The following is a 20,518-nucleotide window of genomic DNA, read 5'->3' as shown; positions in this document are numbered from 1 at the left end:
ATAAAGAAGGAGATACAGAAAGAAAGAGATGCAGAAAGATGTAAAGTAAAAACAGAAAGACAAAGAAAGGTGAAGAAAAACGACCAAGAGAGATAAAGAAAGAAAATAGAAAATAAAAAAGATATAAAAGTTAGAGATACAGAAAGAAAGAAAGAAAGAAAGAAAGAAAGAAAGAAAGAAGCTATCCTTTACCTCTGCTTCTGGAATTTGCCAGACAGTAAAGGTCTCTCTGTAAAGGTCTCATTTATCTTGGCCAATAATTGTCCCATGAGTGCAGAGATAAAGGGAAAGAAAGGAGGGATAAAAGGAAAGAAAGGAGGAGGAAAGAGAGAAAATATTTGCCCAGTCCAAACTGAATCTTAACTGCAGCTTCTCTAACAAGGAGCACACACCTTTACATCATGGGAACAATTCGCAGTGTTGCAGCTGAGCTCAACAATACCCTTAACTAAATAAACTCTGTGTATGCGGCTGTCTCAGGTGTATTGATGGCCATTATTTTAATAAGTCCTCCTCACCTACTGTGCTGTTTGGAAACACAAGTCTAAAGATTACACAACCAGAAACATTCTCAGGGCAACAAATACAAATTCATCATACAGACACAAAACCAGTTACAGAAGGTTAAATTATAGATTTATTCCAACGCCTAAGTGCACGATATCAAAGAAAGTACAAAGGCAAGACACGAAGTAGGACAGAATACTAAACAGCACCTATTCCGGGCTTAAAGTGCAGCTGCCTCACTGCAACCATTACCTGCAGTTAATCTAACAAGTGACTGTGTATGCACCAAGTGAGCTGAGCTCTTATCATTTGTACTGGTTGTAACAATCCAAATGGTCTCACCAGCCTCACGCTATCTGTGTGAAAGAGCCACAATTGCAGCCATTTGTCAACCTGACAAAAATGACAAGCAGCCATTTTTTGCCAGAGTGGAGGCTTTGTCAGACGACTGCTATTGGTTACACTTGTTATTTTGATGTGTTTCTGAGATCAGTTTTTTTTTTGAATGTCTGGTCCTCACGAGATCACATATTTGGCCTAAAAATGTCTGCTGTGCATCTATTGTAGATGTACAGTATTTATTTAAACCTGTGCCTGCATTGTTTTCCCTGCTCCCTCAGGCCAACACTTTGCATTGCTTGTTTGTGCATTGTGTCCAGACTACTGTGATTTTAAATTACAATGCCAGAAGACACAGCGGAGGATCTGACAGCAATGTGAGCGAAACATGCTTTCACTACAGACCTGTCTCTGCATAATCAAACGTTTAATTATCATCAAAACAGCAAATATAACCATAATGTTGTTTTTTTTTTTAAATTTTAATTTCACACATGAAATACAAAACCTACTTTTATTTAACATATAGCACTGTATCATGATTCAGCCACTACCCACATACATTAACGGCTTTCCAATAGTAAACCACTGGGATGCTACAGGTGAAGATTGACTTAGCAACAAAGGTTTGCACCTGATACAGCAACCAAGGGTAGCAACTGACTGCTTGGTAACATTGCAAGTGGTAACCTGGCTAAAAAGTGAAGCTAACGTGGAAGTGCCAAAAAATGCAGTTCCTTGAATGGCCACTCGAGGCTGGCTCCAGAATCAAGTCAATCCCCGTAGACTCCCACGTTAAAAACCCAGTTTTACAGCAGAAATAAAACATGTCTACAGCCTGGTACAGAAATGGTTTTGGTCTCTATAGCTAATTTCAACATTCATGACATTTATATGGGGGGTGAGTTTTTATGTAACTCACCATTTAAATTTTACAAAGGCTTAAAGTTGTGCGTATTTAAGGATGTAACTTAAGCACTTTGAGTTATAGAGAGTAAAGTTGTAACGTTAGCCATAATGTTAGCTCTTGCTATTTCAGTGCGTCTTTAGTTTATAAAAGTTAACTGTTGTGGTCGTCTAAGTCTTGCTCAGCAGTTGGTTGTACTAAAAGACACTTTGTCTGATATTCAGTTTTTCCGGTAAGTACATTTAAATTTTATGGTTTTAAGTCTGTTTTTTGCTAACGAAAATTAGAATTAGCATAATTACAGTTAACCACAGCTGTAAATGCATTGTACTATCCTAGCTAGCAGCTAGCATTACAGTTAGGTGCCGTCCCTTGACAAGTTGCTACCATGACGACAACGTTACCATACGAGTAAAGGCATAGCCATAATGTTAGCTCTTTAAAAGTTAATTGTTTTGGTCATCTAAAAAAGTCTTGTTCAGCATTTGGTTGTAATAAAAGACACTGTAAAGCATTGGAAATTCAGTTTTTCTAGGAAGTACATTTAGATTTTAGGGTTCTAAGCCGCTTTTTTGCTAACATAAATTAGCATTAGCATTACCACAGTTAACCATAGCTCTAAATGTACTGTGCTAACTAAGCTAGCAGCTAGCGTAAGGGTTAGCTCCACCATCTTGTCCAAATATACTTCTGGCTCCAAAAATCCAAGATGGCAACAGCCAAAATGCCATACTCAAGGCTTTAAAACACAAACACAAACCAGTGGGTGACATCACCGTAGCTACATCCATTATTTCTATACAGTCTATGATAGACCCCCATGTTAAAATGCCCAACTTTACAGCAGATATAAATACGTTTACAGCCTGGTACAAAAATGGTTTTGGTCACTATGGACAATTTCTAACATTTATGACAATTGTACAGGGGTGAATTTTTATATAAGTCACTTGTTCAAATTTTATCAGGGTTAAGGTTATGCATAATTAAGGGCATAGCTGCTCAGAGTGACAGGCTGTCTGAGGATAGTGTCCTCAGGCTCTCTGTCAGAGCCACAGCTCTGCCATCTTATCCAAATATGGTGACATCTGACTCCAAAAAAGCTGAGATTGTGCAGCAAAAATGCCAAATTCAAGGCTTCAAAATGGGAGTCCACAAACCAAGGGGTTAAGTGTATCGTAATGAGCTAATCTTTGGACACGTGCTTTTTAGTGGGCAGTACAGTTCAGTTTTAAGATAGTCTGAATGTGAAGTGGTGAGACAAAGACAGGTGCCGGTTACAGTTTGAGTGAACTTCAAATCTTCAAAACGCAATCAAGGTAGGCATCATCTTGTCTTGATGGTGCACGCTCTTAGTTGTATGCAGAGCCACTCCACTGTGCCCACGGGATGGGACCTGATTATAATATACGTATTTAAATTGGGTATTAGCAGTGGCAAGGTTAGTAGTCACTCATATGTGCTTAAACAGGGATAAATGATTTGTTCAACAATGTTTACAAGACCTGTCTTTAATGGGTGTTTCTGCCAAAGGGCAGGGTTGTCTCTCTCTCTCTATGTGATTCCTGTTCTGTCTGCACGCAGTCTGTCAACAGTGTTGGGAAATATCAGAGCTCCTTTTCTCACCTCACAGAAAAGCTGTTTGCTGCCATTCATTCTCGTACGGCATGAAAAACAACTTCCACAAGCTTGAAAATTGCCTGAGCTGGATAATCCACCTCACTAAAACCCTAAATTAGTTTTGTCAAATTTGCTGTTTTATTGTTACTTCATTGTGCTGCATCATGTTGTCCTCTTCTTACTGCCAATCACCTGAAACCTCTCTTAAACCTGCAACATTAGACTGCAGAGGAATGAAAAAAAAAAAACAAAAATCAGTAACTGGAACCAAATCAAAGTAACTGCCAAAAATCAGTCGAATCAAGTTAAAAAATATATTTGTCAGCCTTGTTTTGGTTGGAAGGAAAACCACAACAAAAACTCCTGTTGTAAAATCTCATTGATTGCTCTCATACACAAACACTGACATCTATTGATTTGTAGTTCAAAGGGACAGTTCTCTCCAAAATAAAAATACAGATGGAGTTGGAGATTTCAGCCGTAGCAGCCCGGTCTCACTAAAAACTGCTCAAACACCAAAGGTTGGTCAGTGGCCCTCAGCATCAGATTTTGACGCACTAAGGCACCCTTCAGTAGCAGTATGATACTCATCAGGTGGCAGCATTTTTTGACACTCTGAGCAACTGCCATAGTATAAAGAGCGAGAAGGTCTACATAGGGCAGATGGGAGGGATGTCGTGTATTAATGATACTCGTTACCTGGACAGGTTGGAAAAAGATATACGTTTCTTCCCTGTTCCAAAACCAAAATCAAACCCTGAAAAGTGTAGGGTTAGCTAGCTAGCTACTGAAGATATAGCCTACTGAATGTATACACATGCTGCTTTTGCTCTTTAATGATTATAATAGTGAAACAAAGACCGACCCTGCTGTACAGGAACCAGTGAAGGGAAGCAGGGAAACTTTGCTGATATTCAACCAGCTCTGTGTCATCACAGTGTGTGCAGATGAACATTGTCTGACTTGGGGGTGAAGCCAAACACCATTCATCTGCACACACTGCAATGCCACACAGCTGGTTCAATATCAGCAAAGTTTCCCTTTATATTCATTGTCTTGTGTGGCGATCAGCAGTGATGTGGTGGTTCACTTTTACACTGTGATCTGTAGCCTATAGTTTGGCTTTAGCTTCTAACTATCTTTGTCTTTTTAACCTGTTGTTGCTGCTGAGTCAGTTTGACATCCTGGATATATCCTTCAAACACAGACTGTAGACCCCTCTGTCTGCTTCTCTCTGGAATCACTGTTTCATTTTTCCAAAAATATGATAATATTTCTTCAGGGAGTGCAGCTAGTCACAGTGTGGGCTCCATACTTACTCTGACAGCTTGTCGGACCGACACAAAGGGGCGGGGCTTAGCAAAGATTATGTTATTTTAATGGGTGCTATCATACTACACTAGTGAAATATGTCATGTAATGTTACATTACGTCCGTAACAAACACACTTATTTTAAGCCACACCATAATGTTTTAAACTAAAGGTTTTCACGTACATTCTAAGTTTATTTTTATAAAAAAGTCTGTATGCATTTAATGAGCAGAAACTGTACATTTCCCGTGAAAGTGGACATTCAGTTTGAAAGGACACAATGCATGTAATGAGCATAAATTGACATGCTGCTCCTAAGCGTCCAAAACAGACGCTGGTGGGGTACCTAGAGGGTCATAGTTTTATATGTAGAGCCACTGATGTGTCGGTATTTGACGAGTTGGGAGTTGTGTTGGCTATGGAGATATCTGCCTTCTCTGGAATATATTGGAAGTAGATGACACTTGGCATCATTAGAAAAACTCAACAGCAATGTTGCTTTCCAGAAATCGTGACCTGATTCGTCAAGATAACCCATAGACTGTGAGCAGTTTCATGTAGGAACTATTTTCTTTCTCCCGAACTACACCTGCCAACTGTATCACCATGCAGAATGAAGCGTATCTCCAACACTCGGCAACTCACACCAAAACAATCTAGACTCGTAAATAGCACTACAGGTACAAGAAAAAACATGTTTATTTGTTTACAGGGGTGAACTGTCCCTGTAAGGTCATAAGATGTTGTTGCTGTTTTTGCTGGTCTATGGCAAGAAATGGTCCGATGAGCCATGTTGGGCCCTAATGATCTCTCAGCTTTTAAAACGCACAGCAAGAGTGGGAAACCCCACCCAAATTGTGTGTGGAAGACTGCGTGCAGAACTCAGGGTAGGAAAAAAAAGCTGTCAGGCTCACAAAAATAAGTTTAAATGCTTTTAATGGAGCCGAGCGTGCCGTATCTCTTTGGTGCATGCCAGTAAGAGCTCCTTTTGGGTGTGCAGTCGGAGTATCTCAGAGGGTCCAGTGGGCCACTAATGGTGTGGCTTGGGAACAGAGTGTATCAGAGGAGAGTGAACAGAGAGAACACAGAGATCACATGGGGCTCACACTCTGTCACCGCACACACACTCTCTCCTCCGGGCTCACACACACATCACACCGAGACGTGACTGCAGGAAGACACAGAAGCGCACTGCTGACTGATAATGTTGAAACAGAGAGGGTGTGACATGTGAGTGTGTAGGTGTAGCATGAGTGTGTATGAGTGTTATGTGTGTGTGCGGTCCCTCAGCAGGGGATAACAGCTGGCACACTGAGAGCCCCAAGAAGCTGCAGCATACTAGGGGAATGATCATTATGCAAACACACGTGCTCGCCTACACACACACACCTTACACACCTACACACACACCCCGGTTAAATTAAATCTAAAAAGCGGCCCCTCCAAACTCGCATGTTTAGAAAATACTGTCACAACCACTTAACGCCTGAGAACTAATTACAAATATGCGTAAAATGAATATGCATAATGACTATACCCCACTTGCACTGATAAAGGAAAAAGCTTGGAGAGCAAAAGCTGCCTCGCCGAGTGTGTGTGCAGGTGTGTGTGTGTGTACGGGGGAGCAAGAGTGTGTGTGTGTTCCTCTCCTCTCCCTTTAATCTGCGTATAGGGGCAGTGGTGGGAATCTGCACACCATGCTAAATCGATACACTCCCGCCTGCTTTAGTATGCCTCCGTGTGTGTGTGTGTGTGTGTGTGTGCTTGGGTGTGTGTGTGTTAGTATGCAGCTCAGAGAGAGAGAGAGAGAGAGAGAGAGAGAGAGAGGTTACATAAGAAGAAAGAGGGACACACTTAAGTGGTTTTGACCTTGGGTACATCTTCCCCCCCTCCTCCCACCACACCAGTCTGCCCCCCCCTCTTTTCTACTGGGTAAATAAATAAACTTTTTTTTTAAGCCCGAAGCGCCGACATGAAGGCTCGAAGTGTGTGTGTGAACATGTAGCTGATGCGTTTGTTCATATAGATTAAGAGCCTCAAAGAGAAGCAGCATCAAACCGAGGGGACTCTGGGATCCTTCCTCCCCTCCCTCCCCATCTCCATCTCCATCTCCATCATCTCCATCTTTTCCTCCTCTCTTGCGCTGTCTCTCCATCCTCCTCTGCTGCCAATCTCTCCCTAACCTCCTTTGTTCTCTGCTTGTCGGTCCATTCTTCTGCCCTGCTTAGCTTGGCCTGCTTCACTCTGCTTAAATCTATCTCCCTCCTCTGCCTCCTCACCCCCCTTCGTGTATCTCCTCATCCATCCGAATCCGTCCTTCTCTTGCTTAGATTTTCTTCGACTACACTTCTCCTTTCATCTCGCATTCCTTTTCTGCATCCCTCCTTCCGTCCATCCTCATCCCTCATTCTGAGTGACCGCTGGTCCCCCAGGCGGTGAGCACATCAGACTGGCAAAGCTCTATCTTCCATCACCCGCCATCTCCCTCCCCTCCACGCTCTCCATCTCTTTCACTCGCTCTTTCGCTGCTGGCAGCATTGGCAGCATGACAGTGCTTTCCCAGGGCAAGGCCTTATGTAAACAGCCCCATAGCACCAAGCAGTGTGTGTGTGTGTGTGTGTGTACATGTGTGTGAGAAGGAGCGTTAAATTCCCTACTATGTGTGCTTGTGAAGAGAAAAACAAAGACAGGGACAGAGTGCATTTGTATGTGTGTTGCGTCATGTGAGCACGAGTGTGTGTCAGAAATGCCTGTTAATAGCGGTGGAGGTCAAAGTCGCTCAAGTCGCTGATAAAGTATAGAGATAAAGGTTAGGATCTCTCTGTACCCACCTTCTGAGAAAGTGAAGCGCGCTCACTCGCATTTCCTTTCTTTTATTCCGCAGGCGCGTTTTGTCGACTGAAGATGATACGGTGCCTGCCGTTTGATTGGTTGACAAAGCTGTCTTTGATTGGCCCTCCCCCGGGCCCGTCCCAGCCACGCTCTCGGACGACCTTCAGGAAAGTTTACCAAACTTTGCTTTGATTTGCCCCCCCTCCTTTTCCCCTTCCCTCCACTTCCTCCCTCTCCTTGTCTCCTCCCTCCAAGCCTCCCCCTGGATTCCCCAAACAGTCGACAGCCTCTCCATGATAATGAACAGCAGCTCAATCTGTACAGCTGACAAAGCGCAGGAGGAAATCATAAGGCTTCCATATAGCGAACGCTGCTTTATTGCAATCTCATCTCAATCAGCGGCAATCAGACCGTCTAGGCCGAATTATTGAGGTCATGCTGCCCTCCCACCGCACAGGATGCACCAATCGTGAGCACGCAGCTCCAGTTTGAAGTTAAATGTAACAGCGCTGATGACTGGGATAATTTACGGTGCTGTTTGATGATGGCGATGATGATGATAAAGATGATATTTCCGATTCTAAAACTCCACAATGCCACCGCGAGAATGGTGTAAATCCTTGATGAATTCATGCACATCATTATTACTTTTCTCCTGACAATGGTGCCGGGAAGAGCCTGTCGTTCAGAATATACAACAGAAAAACAACACAGTCCCACGCACACAAATTCATCTCTGCAGCAATTTATTCTGCCAACTTTTACTCCCTGTCTCTACCTCTCTGTCTGTCTGTCTTGGTATTTTAAACAGGTGACTGCGCTCATCTTAATAATGACGCCAATTACGAAGGTGATTCTGACCTTTGCGGATTCTCATGGAAACATTTGCGAACATCCCTCTCGCCGATTCTCCAACAAACTCCCCCTCTTGCTTTCTCCCTGTACGGAAACTTTGAGTGTTATTGACAGAAAGGCAGAAAGACGCCTACTGGCATCTAAAGATAGCTGGAGAAAACCCTTACGCCGCTTTGAAGTGCTAATTGATGCTATCGTAGTTAGAATCAGAGAGAAGTCCTCGGCTGCCGCCAATTTGTTGTGGTTTATTTTCCAAGAGGAGTAATCTTGATGTAAGACTTTGATCTCTCTGAACCTGGGTCTCCTCGCTTTTTCAGCGGTGTGTTCTAACACAACTTCTCGCCCAGAGCTTATTAACCTCATCCTTATTTACCTTACCCCTTATTATCTGACTTTATTGAAGCTTATAAACTACTTCCCTCTGTTGTGTTCAATGTCAAAAACCGCAGCGTCCTCTAACCTGGAGGAAATGAGAGTGATGCCGAGGGGCTGCCATGCTGATGTGTGTGTTTGTGTGTGAGGCTTTTATGTGTATATTTGCCTGTGTTCCTGCATCAATTACCCATCTGTGAGCAATTGGATTTTTTTTGTGTGTGTGTGTGTGCAGGTGTGTGTAGTAGGTGTGTGCCTTTGTGAGTGTACGCTTGTGTTCCTGCCTCAATTATCTACCTGAGCAGAATTTGTGCCTGCACATGTCTGTGCCTATACTTGTGTGGGTGTATGAGTGCATGCATCAGAGGATGCGTGAATACCTGTGTGCATAAATAAGAGAGGGTAAGCATTAGCATCTGTGTGAGTGTGTGTGTGTGTGTTGGTGAGTGTGTGTTTGTGTGTCAGAGAGCAGTGCAGTGTGGAGCAGAGGGCCGGCCCTGTCTGAGACTGGCAGGCAGAGTTATTCACGGATCACGGCAGACATATGGGCAGACTGGGACTCGCTGAAGACATGCCCTTACTGCTGGGACTGATACAATGAGATAAACAGATGTGGAGGAGGCCACACACACTCACACACACACACAGACGTTTGACATTTGACGAGACGTTCGACAATTGCACACACGCAGAGACTTTTGAGAGGCACTTGTAGACTTCGGAGAGATTGCAACATGGGCATAAATACACACACACGAATACACATGAAAACAAAACATAAGCACACCAGAACTGCGCCTGCACGTCCACATACTCACAAAACCAAGACGGCGTTCACACTTGTGCACAAAGACATCCAACGCGCGCACAAACAAAACCCCAAAACTTGAACCCTCATGGACTGATAACTCAGCAGGGAGCTCTTCATCAGAACGAGCATGCTCCTTATCGGCTACTGTTCCAGCTCAGTGGCTTCTGCACACTTTCCAACTGTAACCCCTCACTAACAACCCTATTTCTGCCCGCTGCCCCTGGGCACTCTCTGTAGGTGCAACCGATACGCTTTCTTTCTCTTAGCTCTTCTCCCCCCCACCACTCCCCTCGCCTTCCAACTCTCCCCCATCTCCTCTTGCTTCTTGTCTCCGTGCCAACTGTTGAATGGTAGGGGGTGAAGGATGCAGAGCCAAAAGGAGCGAAAGGGGAAAGCAGGAGGAGGAGGGTTGAGGGGGTTGGAGATTTGTGCAGAGGCTTCCATTCAATATGCCAGCTGTCCTGAGAAAAATACACACGGCACTGACTGGTGGAACATTTTCTCCCAGAACAAGTATCTCAGATATCCACCATCTCAATGTTACCTGTCTGCAAGCTTTACAGAAAAGATGCACGGTGAATAGAAATCTGCAGTCTACAGTTCACCTACACAGAAAATGAGAAGTCGCTGGTCGCACAACAGAAAACTGGACATTAAACATGGCAGTTGCAGCACTAACAACATTTTAGAGTCCATTAATCTTAAAGGTGTGTAATGTTCTTGAACTACATTGAACAAAGCTTAACACCATCATCTCAAGCTGAACTGAATCATCAGTGTCACTGATTAAATCCATAGCTTTTAGCACTGGAGCTCACCTCACCAGAGCCTGGTATCACATTGTCATCTCGGCCATGATATACTGAACAGTGAGTCACACATTCCTTAGAAGCTTTCTGAAAGGCTATGAAAATACTGAAAGAATCATGATGCAATCACTCTGTTGCAGTTCAGTGGTTGCTAAGCTATGAACCTTACAAAAAAGTGCTCAAACAGGCCTAGTTTTGTTTCAAATAAAGCAAAGAATTGAAGACTGAAATGAAGTAGCAGATTGGCATTTTACATTTCTGTTTGTGTATCCATTAAACCAGGGATTCCCAACTGGTCCAGCCATGGGGTTCAGATTCTCCCTAGTATTCATTCAAGGTCCACTCAGTTTAATGTATTCAGCATCATACTCGGCCAAGTCATTGGACTAGTTTGCTGTCTCTGTCATGTAGATGTCCGTGAGTCACTCACTCTACAGCAGAGAACGACACTTTAAAGTAAAAGCTCTGTGCCAGATTTTCAACTGTACTTCAAAATAAAGTGTGTTTTTTAGAAACTTGACACATTCATAAGTCACTTGTGGTCCATTCAGAGTGGGCTCGGTACCCACTTTTGGACAGGGACCCACCAATTGGGAACCACTGCATTAAACAAACAAAATATTTGTTAATTAGCCAGCTGTAGAGGTGCTAGCAGACATATTTTTGAACTTTAGACAGAGGCAGGCTAGCTGTTTCCCCCAGCTTGAAGTCTTTATGCTAAGCTAAGCTAAGCTAAGCTAAGCTAAGCTAACTGGCTACAGTATGGCACTTAGAACACAGACATGACAGTGGTATCAATCTTCCTTTACAACTCCCAGGTTATCATATACTGATGCTTTATCACACCCTTTGGAGTCTTATAGAAATGCACAGGCCACCATTTAACAAATCTATGTGATGCACAGCTGAAATACAATGTAACAAGTGGTTAATGTTGTGTAATGGTTGCAGTAGGGTTTAGGCAGCAAAAGTACTTGGTTAGGTTTAGAAAAAAGATCATGTTTTGGGTTAAAATAAGTCTATTCCTTACATAATGTAATGAAAAAAAAACTTGTGGTCTACTAGATGAAAGTTGGGTCTTGTTTGACCCATCTACCTCCACTCCCCCCTGCCCTGTGAGGTCTTCCTTGTTCTTTATACGACAATCAGTTGCTCTCAGCCTCAAGTATTGGCATGGACATTTTTACTCTGGAGTTAGTTGAAGGCCCAGTGCGTCTCATAAAGACGCTAAAGGGCACCTTTGGTGTTGATATTGAACCCGGTCTCATTCAGAAGTCGTCGAAATCCGGCGCTTGGGCAGTGACTTGCGGCGTCAGACACTGACGAAAAAAGCTGTCCTTTAACGTCGGCATGATACTCAGCTGGTCACTGTTATAGTTTAAGGGTAGCATCAGGGGAAACGTGGCGGGACAAGAATTAAAGTTAAGGCAGGGAAAGTCTGAGTAGGGTGGGCAGGAGAGGTGGTGGATGGGTCCAACAAACCCGGGAGAGCGGTGTTCGCATCCCGTAAGATTCTGAAGCCAAACCCTGTTCTTTTTTCCTAAACCAAACTATGTGCTTTTGTTGCCTAAACCCAACCATGTGCATTAGTTGTTGGAGGAAAAAAAAGGGTCAGTTTGCGTTGTAGTGAGGTAGTGCATTTATTTTGAAAGAGACTGTATGTAAATGTTAAATTTTCTGTGAAAACAGAAGTGTATCTTGAAAGAAGACAATACATGTAAGAGGCAGAACTTGACACTGTGTCCCAGAACGTCAACAACCAACACCCAGGGTTAGTGTTGTCACGATACCAAAATCTTTGTTTTGGTACAGATACCAATATGAATTTCGATACTTTTCAGTACTTTTTCCTAAGGAAAAGTCCTTTTGGATACAAACCTTTAGAACAATAAACAGTAAGGGTGTAACGGTACCAAAAAAATCATGGTTCGGTAAGTACCTCGGTACGGACGTCACGGTTTGGTTGCTCAAATTTTTCACCAAGTTGGTGTTGTCTCATGATGTCTCCCTTTGCGAGGCAGACTTTCTCTTGCCTTTTTTCACGTGTGCCAGCTGCAAATGTTGATACAGGTGTTGTCATACACACCACTTGCGCAATCTGTGCTCCAATAGGAACAAGAAAGGCGTTTGTGTGCATAATTGAGTAAAATAAATTAACTAAATTAATGAATTGAATCAATTTAAAAAGTACCGGTATTTTCCAAATGCAGTATAGTACCGTTTGGAATACTCTAGTACCGCGGTACTATTTTAGTACCAGTATACCGTGCAACACTACCCAGGGTACCTTGCATGTTGTATCTGGACATGGAAGGTCCATGACCAAAACGTCAATATCTGACGAAGTCGTAGTGAGAATGTATGCATAATGACGTGAGGCATTACGTGGTATCGGATTGGTCATAGGCTGTACTCGCCGATACCCGATACCGCATTTTAGGCAGTATTGGAGGGATTTCCGATACTGATATCGGTATCGGTACAACTCTACTGGAAATTAGAACAGGCTTGGCAAGAACGCAAACAAGTGTACGTCCCAAAATGTCAAACTATTCCTTTAAGAGTAAGGCGTTCTAAATGGTGATGCAGTTACTCAGTGATGCACGTTTGACCACTTAGCATAAAAAAGAAAGAAATGTGATCCCTATGAACTGTCGCACATGGTAAAAAAACCTGTCTCAGTGAGGCAGAGAAACATAAGACTGTGTTTTTTACACTTATAGAGTATATTTGAGAAAAACAAAACCTAAACACCTAAAAAGTAGGTCTCCTTAAACAGAGTGTTAAAAGTATCTAAGAACTTTTTCAGAAGCTTTTCCCACCTAAATGAAACACCCACAAGAGACATTTCTTTTAATAAAGCAAAGCGCGGTTTGCACATTAAATCATTCAAGTCTCACCTCCTCTAAATGAAAAGTAAAGAAAGGGGAAAAAGAGTGTGAGGGGAGGAAGACAACAAATTGAAAAAGAGAGGAATAAAGGAGAAAATGACAGGGCAGAGAACAGGTGGAGCTCGCTGTGAGTAATTTGTCAATTTCAGTTTGTGGATTTTTAGTTTCTCCCAGACAAAGAAAGAAGAAGACGTAAGAGAAGAAGAAGAAGAAGAAGAAGAAGAAGAAGAAGAGGGAGTTTGTTTTGATGCTGAGTTCTGCACCTGGGAACCCGCTAAGGAAGCCAGGTTTGGAAAGCCTGTTTGAGTGTGAGAGAAAGCCTGTGAGAGAAAAACACTCAGTTGTGTTTCTGTGTGTGTGCATGTGTGCGTGTATGTGTGTGTGTGTGTGTGTGTGTGTAGTGCACGTACGCTTGTGTAACTTGTGCATTACTGTGTGTGCGCAAATGTTTCTATTTTGGTATTTCTGCTGTGTGTCTGTTAGAGATAAAGTTTGTGTGGGAGATTGAGAAAGAGAAATTGAAAGATGGAGTGAAAGAGGTGAAGATAGACAGATATAGAGAAAGGTGAAGAGCCAGAGAGATAAACTGATGGAAATAGAAGGCTTTAGAGAGCGGGAAAGATGGAGGGAGTGATAGACATGCGGTGCAGAGAGAGGGAGAGAGAAACAGGGACCTTTGGGAGCCACTAATTCAAGGACCAGCTAATGCACACATCCATGAAGACCTGGAGCTTCCTCTCCAACTACAAAGGAGTCTGCTCTGTTTTCCTCTGAGGATGCCCAGCAGCACTCCTAACACTGTGAGGTCTTTGTTTCTCTCATTTCCTTCCCCCTCACTCCTCTCTCCATCTCTCTCTTTCTCTCCCACTCTCTTTTTCCGCATCTGTACACCTCCTAATCCTTGCTCCTTTCTTCCGCCGAATTGGCGAGCGTGTCTCTTTTATTTATTCATTAGCTTCTCACCTCCTTTTTCCTTTATCCTCTCTCCTTTTCTTATCACCTTTATCCTCCCCCTCTTTCGCTTTCTCCCACTCACTGACTCTCAGTCAGTTTATCCGTGTCTTGCATTGTATCGCTGTTTGGATTTGGACTGTTTGCTGTGTAAAATGTCTTGTTGCTTATTCTGTGTAGTGCAGAGTGTCAGAGTTAATGACTGTTTACTTTGCTGCAATTATTCATGTACACCAACTCGCCAAGGTACATTCCTAATGTATAACGTACGGGAAGCTTTAATTGGAATGAACTTACACTGTATGGTCAAAAGTATGTGGACCATACAGACCATACGACTGGAGGCGCATTAGTCCCAATTAAGGGAAATCTTACTGGTACAACATGCAATGATGAAAGTTTGGGGAAGACCCTTTCCTGTTTCAACATGGCAGTGCCCTCCTGCACAAAGCCCAGTTTTCCAAGTTTGGTGTGGAAGAACTTGACTGGCCTGCCATCAGCCCCATTAAACACCTTTCCGATAAAGTGGAATGCCGACTGAAAGCCAGGTCTTATTCCTCGACATCATCGCTCATCCCCACTAATGCTCTTGTGGCTGAATGGGAGCAAATCCCTTCAGCAAGGTTCCCAAATCTCGTGGAAAGCCTTCCCAGGGGAGTGAAGGCTGTCTGCGCGGCAAAAGAAAGGTAAGGATTTCGGGGATGGGATGTGCAACAGTGACACAGGATTGTAAATGTTTGTATTTTGTGCAAAAGTCCACTAGACTAGATTGTGGCTCGGGCCGCACATTTCTGTCTGAACCTGACCTGAGTCTGAGAGAGTAGAATCAGAGCCTGACCCAAACCTGATGCAGTTAATGTAGGGAAAACACTCTGCTCTAGTGCTGCTGCTGAAACACACAGGCGACCCTCTTTACCAAAAGGCAACATAGCCAGGAAGTGCATATTAACTGGGAAGAGACGCATGAAGCAGCAAGTCAAGTAGGCTGAACCTGACCTGAACTCAAACATAATTTGTACATATTTGTCTAGACCTGGCACGACCCATCTGCTCCCAGTGGGTCCCACTGGGCAAAGGTTGAGGATCCACACTCTGGTGTTCACAACGTTTTTGCAACACTTTAATCCAGACTAAAATATCTGTATTTCATGGGTCATTTTTGTCCCCAGAGGATGAATCCTTTTGATTTTCCTTGATCACCACAGTGAGGCTGACATTTGGGGTTTTCAGTGAAATGTCTTGATAATTTTTATCATGTGTCTGTCATGTACAGACATTTATATCCCCCTAAAGATGAGTTGTAGCAGAAGAAGATATACTTTATCAACCCCAAGGGGAAACTGGGATACACTCTAATGTCATATACACACAGGCCCAAAATACGCACACATGCACAAAAAGGACCTCTACATGTATAAAATGATGTCAGAGTGAGGGGGCTGCCTTGGACAGGTGCCTGAGCAGTTGGGGGTTCTGTGCCTCGGCAATCCCAACAAGTTGAAATGCCATCTTTCTAACTATCAGTCCACGCTCCATACTTGGTCCATACAGGGACCAAGGAACCAGTACCAGAGAACTGGCGACCCTCCAGTTCCCAAACCAAGTCCCTATGGACTGAGCTACTGCCACCACCGAGTCAGATATATATGTCAAATACTTTGTGCTTGTAATTTACTTTGTGTTGAATGTTAAGTAGCACATAGTATGGTAATTAGCCTTAGTGGTGCCTGAATATTGACAGAGTAGTGTTGTCTCAAATCAAACACGACTGTTGCACACTTTACGGAAATCACAATCACAAGACCTGGAAGCTTTTCTTAACCGGGCAGAGCGTTATTGCCTATACAAAATTTTGTCCCTCACCAAAAAATATGCTTGCTGTATCTGCGTGTATATCTATTTCTGTATTTATTCACTGTATTAAAAATGAACATGTTTTCATGGCATGTCTCTACATCTATGAACGTCCATGGCTAATACTTTCATCAGCTCATCTACCGAGGTGATGCTAGCTGCCACATTTTGCAAATATTTACATCTTGTCAAACATCTGACCACAAATCTAAGACCAAAACAGTGAAGACGACAATTTAACAGGCATAAACACCAAGCTTAAATAACGCCTATACACCATATAGCTTATGCCACAACTCATGTGCTGCTGTTAACTAGCTAGCAAGCTAACTTAAACATTTACGTTATCGTTCACACTTCCAAATTATTACAGAATTAACACATCCCAGCTACATCATCTGAGCTCAAACAGTCCAGTCAACGGATGGAGCTGCTGATTGATGGAAGGGAATCAGCTGCTGCTCTCATGTAGGCGCATGGAAGGGCAGGGAGGTGTGCTCTCTCTGCCTTGGGCTTTCTGCGTAGGCCTAGAAAAGGCAGAGAGGCCCCAGAACAGAGCCATACTGCCAAACATAATACTGCGAATGGAAAAAAAAACATTCTTTAGCTACAGTGTTCCTGACTTTATATTTGTAAAATGCATTGGTGTTCACTGCAGTAGTTGGCTACCATTTCACAAGTGTGAAATGTGTCCTGCCCCTTCAGTTTATGTAGGCAACATGGCGACCATGAAGGGTAAGAGGTGTCCAACATACTGCACTCTTCCATACAACTTTTTGACTGTTAGCGCACCACCCAGGGACTCATAGTGCACTACATTTTTGTTATACTTCTCAGTGTGAACGCACTCATGCACACAAAATAGCAAGTATAAGTACAAAAGTATCCAATTTTAGACAAAGTCAAGTGAGTTACAATTTGAGTATGGACGGACATGGATTTTTGTCGTACCTGCCGATTAGCCTGTTTCAGATTCCCAACATCCCCCTCGATTTGGTTTGCTCAGTGTGATTCACTCGGGCCTCATTGTTTCTCTCTTCATCTCTAATTCCCTGTGTTTCTCTCTTTCTCCCTCTCTGTCATTCCACCTCCCCCTCTTTCCGACAGCCCCCCTGCTTTTCTTGGTAATCCTAAATCGGGTGAACGGAGATAGAGTTTTCTCATTCTCTCCCCTGGCCTCTCTGCCTTTTATTCCCCCCCAAATCAAAAGCTTCCTCTGCCCTTCAATCCAACAGGATGCTCATGTGAAACTGCACACACACACAAATGAGACACTTTGAAGGAAATGCCCTAAACACACATGCTATACAGACGCATCAACATACACATAATGATTCCCCGAAAGAGTCCTATAGGGGGAAATTTGCCCAAATTCCTGCCTCATCCCAAACATTCCCAGCCAAGTCCGTCCCACTAGCTGCTCAATTCCTGCCGGCATCATCCAATCCTGCTCTCCTTTCACCGTCGGAGCATCAGAGGAGCCAATCAGATTAGTCGTGGAGAGGAAATTGGAGAAGGTTTGGCAGCGAGTCATCGAGCCTGCTTTTCCCTTTCATGTTCCTCTTTCACTTGCACTCTTCCTCACACACACACATGTACACACACACATATTCAGAGATATACACACACACATGCAGGGGACAAGAAAGAGAGTTGCCCTGGGAGACAGAGGCCTGGGTGAAAGAAGGATGCTGGCAGTGAAAGGGCCTGACCCATCTTTTGGCAAAGGCGAGCCTCTCACCCCCCTCTAATGCACTGAAAGGAACAGCTCGACAATGCAGGGCAAAGCATTCTGGGTGATCCCTGGACCCCTGCACGTGCCTTCATGGGGGAAAAGGAGATGGGCTGTGCATGTGTGCATGTGCTTGTGTTGGTGTGTGAAAGTGGAGGGGAACTTAAGCCGTGGGATCCGCTTCTTCTTCTTCTTCCTCAAGACAAAGACTAAAGCAAAAGAAAAAGAAAAAAAAGTAAACTCCCCTTCTCCGTTTCTCCTCCCTCCAAATTACGGCCCCAATCGCTACCAGCAATTTATATGCAAACAGTGTCATAATCACAGTAAATTAAGAACTTCTTTCCGAGATGTCTCGTGGAGGATGATGAATAGCGACGACGAGCTGTAAGTTGTGGGAGTCAGAGGAAATGATTAGGTGTTGAATGCCGACAGCTTCACCCCTTGATAGCTTCACTGGGAGGGAGCCTTCACCGTTGCTGCTGACACCTGTCCGGTCCGCTTAGCTCTCCACGAGTACAGGGTCGATTTGGGAGCAGGGGCATCTCCCTTCTGCCCTCTCTCTCCCTTCTCTTCATATACAGTAAATACATCTTTCCCTCACCCTCTCCTACTCATTTCTATCTCCTAACTTCAGCAGGTCGGACAGGCCTAATCAGTCAAAGATGTAGAAAACACTCTGCGCTTTGCCACTAAATCCATACGGGAGAACAGGGGCCATATGTAAATCTATATCAGAGAGAGCATATCTGCTGGCGCTGAGAACCGCCTGTGTCATGGATCGATACAGCGTCTGTGTTTTATTAATAACTCTAAACGATGCTGCGCCCAGTCAGCCATTTATCAAACGCACCTCACCTCTGTGCAACCCAGTCTCTAAACTATCATTTCTCCACCCCCACCTCCTTTTTCATCTGACTGTATTAATCAGCAAGTCTGGAACTTCCTTATTAGATAGTTGATGTTTTTTCTGAAAGGACGACGACAGCTGATTTGCATGTTTTAGCCCATTTAATGCAATCTAAATTACATCACATGTTACCATAATTTGTTTCAGGCATCCACTGGTTTCGATATATGGGTTTGCTTGAGTGTAATCTGTGAGATTAAACATAAAGTCTGCATCAATTTGTTGCCACAGTTACAAAATGGCAGTGCGCTGGTGGAAAGTAATTAGGTACATTTACTCAAGTAATTAAGAATAATTGAGGTAATTGGGGTATTTTAGATAAATGCTGTACTTTTTACTCGACTACAATTAAGTGAAAGCGCATCGATTTTGTTTGCTAAGGTCAATTCACTACACAGCCTGTGCACACAGCTGTATAATGTCTGTGACTCTGCCAGAGCTTTGTCACGTCAAGAAAATTATTCAAGTGGCATCTTTTGTGAAATCAGTTTGGTCTTGGTAACTACACATTTTTGACAGAAAGTTACGTTTGCTTACGATATGTTTTAAGTTTCCTTTTGCATTCTCTTGCAGCATTTTGTGCGTTACCTAGCACACAACAGCTGCTGTCCACAGCTGCTTTATACTGTATGAAAAGCTTCTCCTTCAGTTCCTGAAATCCCTGCAGCATCTGAAGGCAGCAGGATTGATATGTTGATAAATCTACAGCCTCTGAGCAGTGCCTCACGGCAGTTCACTGTGTTTACCTTCATTAAATCGCCTGAAAACGACACCCGGCTGCTACAGCTTAAACGAACAGACCTCTGCACACATCAGGCTGGTCGATTCACAACTTGAAGCTACAGTTGGTTACTTTTATAAAAATATTTTTTTCATATGTGCTGAAACTGTTACTATATGCACTCCGCACTAAATGAGACATACTCCTTCCTTCTCCTTTGCCTTGTAGTGCTACCACGGCCTTACTGCATATGAACATATAAAACTAGTCGAGGGGTCCCTAAGGCAGCTGTCAATCATGTCAATCACTGCTCGTGAACTGCAGTCAGACTGTCAAACTAGGTAGCACTGGTCAAATATGAATCCAGACTCTGTTTCTGCATTGCCTATTTCTTGCCTCAAATGTTTCCAGAAACATATTTTTGTCATAGACTGTGTAAAGTAATGGACGTAGGTACTGCAACATCACCCATTGGTTAGTCTCTATATACAGACTCTACATTCAGTGAATGTAGAGTCTGTAGGCAAACCCCGGAGATCTTGCCTCTGGAAGAAGAGCGGAAGAGCCCTGGTTTCCGGTTGTAGGCTGTTTGTAGTCCGCGTGATATTGACCAATCACGTCTGAGCTGGCTGCAGTTGTTGCCAGGTTAAACGGTCCGTGCGGTGAACTAACAAGGTGGAACATAATTGGCGTCACTGCAAACTCTGAATCCATCGCAATGGTTCAGCATATTTACTCATATATAAACAGAAGTCGGAAATGGAAATTTGCCTCCTCCGCCCAAATCAAACCAGAATGCCAAAAAATCGGGGGTCTGCCCCCAGAGGCTGTATCGCCGTCTGCCGGAAGTCAGACGCCAAATATAGCCGATGGGTTCCGAGAATGCCCATTGGTTAATGGACTGCCATTTTGAAGCCTCGAGTTTGGCATTTAGGCCGTTGCCATCTTGGTTATTTGGAGCCAGAGGTGACCATATTTGGACAAGAGGGTGGAGCTATTGAGGAGAGAAGGGTAGATATGACTCACAGAGTGCTGCAACATTTTCGCCGACAGCCTCATTCAAGCAGCCTTGCCTTTAAATATGAGTAATTTTGGGCC

At 43.6% G+C, this 20,518-nt stretch overlaps 1 protein-coding gene across 1 annotated transcript in view; it reads right to left on the bottom strand.

The window, feature by feature from the left end:
• Positions 1 to 20,518, bottom strand: part of efna2a (ephrin-A2a) — a 135,555-nt gene that overhangs the window by 54,294 nt on the left and 60,743 nt on the right. The window lies entirely within an intron of this gene.

This window comes from Epinephelus lanceolatus, chromosome 15, assembly GCF_041903045.1.
Source record: "Epinephelus lanceolatus isolate andai-2023 chromosome 15, ASM4190304v1, whole genome shotgun sequence".
Lineage (NCBI taxonomy): Eukaryota > Metazoa > Chordata > Actinopteri > Perciformes > Serranidae > Epinephelus > Epinephelus lanceolatus.
The sequence above is the reverse complement of the archived record's forward strand: the minus strand, read 5'-3'. Positions and strand labels throughout refer to the sequence as shown.